Here is a 2,971-nt window from a genome sequence, read left to right on the forward strand (position 1 = left end):
GCCTGCCGCGGGGCGTCTCGGGAGCCGTAGTTCCCGGTCGGCGCGCTGCCTGTTGGGGGCTGTAGTTCCGCGGGGTCACTGTTCTTAAAAGGAGACGTACGAATATTTTGGAGAAAATGAAAACAGCGCAGTTTGTGTCAAAAAAGTGCATTTTCTATATATACGTGATAATTTTTACGTGTTATAAATCTGTGATGTGTAGAATTTCTGAGCCTGAGTTTTCATCACAAGGTTGCCATATGCCTGGTTCTCTGGAACTGCCTTTTTCCTGCTTCAAGTCCTTCACTTGGAAGGTATCTGAGGACACGGGACACTTGGGGATTGTGAGTGTGGGCAGCCTGCTGGTACCATGGCTGTGGATGCTGTCAAGCGTCTGCCTCACACTCACCTCTCAGGAAGCTGTCATAGAATCAGTAAGGTTGGAAAAGACCTCTGCGATCGTCTAGTCCAACCATCAACCCATCCCCACCATGCTCACTAACCATGTCCCTCAGTGCCACATCTCCACGCTTCTTGAACACCTCCAGGGACAGTGACTCCACCACCTCCCTGGGCAGCCTGTTCCAGTGCATTACCACTCCTTCTGAGAAGAAGAAATTTCTCCTGATATCCAACCTGAACCTACACTGGCGCAACTTGAGGCCATTCCCTCTCGTCCTGTCGCTGTCAGCTGGGAGAAGAGGCCAACCCCCATGTCACCACAACCTCCTTTCAGGCCATTGTAGAGAGTGGTAAGTTCACCCCTGAGCCTCCTCTTCTCCAGACTGAACAATCCCAGTTCCGTCAGCCACTCCCCATAAGTCTTGTGCTCCAGATCCTTCACAGCTTCACTGCCCTTCTCTGAACATGCTCCAGGGCCTCAATGTCTTTCTTGCAGTGAGGGGCCTAAAATGGAACACGGTATTTGAGGTCAGCCTCACTAGTGTAAGTACAGAGGAATGATCCTTGTTCCTTCTTCTTACGCTATTTCTGATACAAGCCAGGACGCCATTATCCAGCTTGGCCACCTGAGTACACACTGCCAGCTCATGTTCAGCTGGCTGTCAGCTAACACCCCAGATCCTTTTCCTCTGTTCAGCTTTCCAGCCACTCTGCCCCGAGCCTGTAGTTTTGCATGAGTTTGTTGTGACCAAAGAGCAGGACCTGGCACTTGGTTTTGTTGAACCTCATTCAACTAGCCTCAGCCCATTAATCAAACATATCCAGATCCCTCTTGTAGGGACTTCCTACTCTCAGGCAGATCAACACTTCCTCCCAAACTTGGGTGTCACTTGCAAATTTACTAAGCGTGCACTCAGTCCCCTCATCCAGATCATCAATAAAGATATTAAACACGACCAGCCTTAGGACTGATTCAAGGCTTCTAGGAAGCAGTGCACCTCTGGTCAGATGCTACACAGCTGGTCAGCTTGTTTGTAGTGTGCCTGGGCACACAAATAGTGTAGCAAAGCTTGGCTGGTGAGATGGGATGATCTATGACTGCAAAATATTGCATAGTCCTGCTGTATTGCTTCCTCAACTTATGCTGGTCTGGGAGCTACTGTTACCATTGGCATGTAATCCTTCTGCTGCATTTATATTCCATAGGATTTTTTTTTCTTTTTTAACTTTTGTTTGTTTGTTTTCTTTTTTCATCATTGTTTAAACAGCACATTGGACTGTTTGGAATTTATTTTGCACTTAGTCTTTTAATGGAGGTTGTTCTTACAAGTAATTTACTCAGATTTGGCAGGCTAGCTAGCATTCATCATTAGTAGAATTAACAGACTTGGAAAGCATTTGAGAATGACTGGTGCAGAAGCCATGCCACAAGGAACATTTTTTGAACTAATTTTCCACTTATATTCCCAATTCTATCTTAAGTATGTAGCACTCAACAGAGATAATACACTCGAATTTTTGAAATGCATATAACATCTGAGGAGATTTAATCAGCTGCATTTTGAAAATTGCATTGCTGAACCTGATATGTGCAGTATTTCACTATTATGTACTTTAAACTTTGTCCACCCGAGATGAAGACATCCTCTAACTTACAGCAGTGGAAGAGAAGAAGCTGCTAGAAAACAAGAAAGTTCTAACTTCCACTTGCTCAGAACACTTTCTTTTCTATAGCAGTCAATCTTATTGAGCATTAGAATAATTGTTTATGTTCTATTATTTAATTATTTTTATCATAAATATTTATTTTTAAAGTGTGCTACCTTTAGCAAGGTACTTCTTAAAAACAAATGGATTTTTTTTCTCTGTAATCATTTAATTTATATTTTATTTTTTATTTGTTTTAGTCAGCTTGTGACGGACAGGTTAACAGCCCTCAGAACAATATTGAGGTCAGTTTTCCTTATGGCCGTGTTGATCATGCAGGAGTCCTATCCCAAATCCTTTGAAGAGGATAGGGTATTTTTCATCATGGGGTGTAGGTGTAGGAAGGACTGAGGCTGCATTTCTTTGGCCATTCGGAAATTCCACGGAAGTCAGTAGGATTTCTGGCTGCTGAGGAATGTGGGCTCAGAGCCTTTGCATCACAAGACTGCAGAGTCATCAGCCATGACTGTTGATTCACCGGGGTGAGAGAAACTATGCAGGATCAAGGTGAATTAAAATGAGATCTGTTTCTTTGCTGCTTTTCTCAGCAGTAGTTCCTCCCCGAGTGTTGTGGCTGGGGCAGGGCAATGTGTAAAGCATTGCTTCAGCCGCTTAAGGAAGCAGAAAAGCTGTGGCTTTCATTACAGCTAGACAGCCACCATGTGGCAATACTGCGCATTTCATTTTATTGAGTCGAGAGAACTGCAAAATGAGTTACTAAAAGCCTAAGAGATTGGAAAGTATTTGCTGGACTACTCTGGAGTTGAATTTTTCCTTCACATATTGGTAGCAGATTCCACCCATGCTCTGCCTTCATACTCTAGGTTAGATGGTTCTCCAGAGGACTGGTAATTTTTTATCGGCCCAATCAAAATCTTTTAGG

This window comes from Numida meleagris, chromosome 2, assembly GCF_002078875.1.
Source record: "Numida meleagris isolate 19003 breed g44 Domestic line chromosome 2, NumMel1.0, whole genome shotgun sequence".
Lineage (NCBI taxonomy): Eukaryota > Metazoa > Chordata > Aves > Galliformes > Numididae > Numida > Numida meleagris.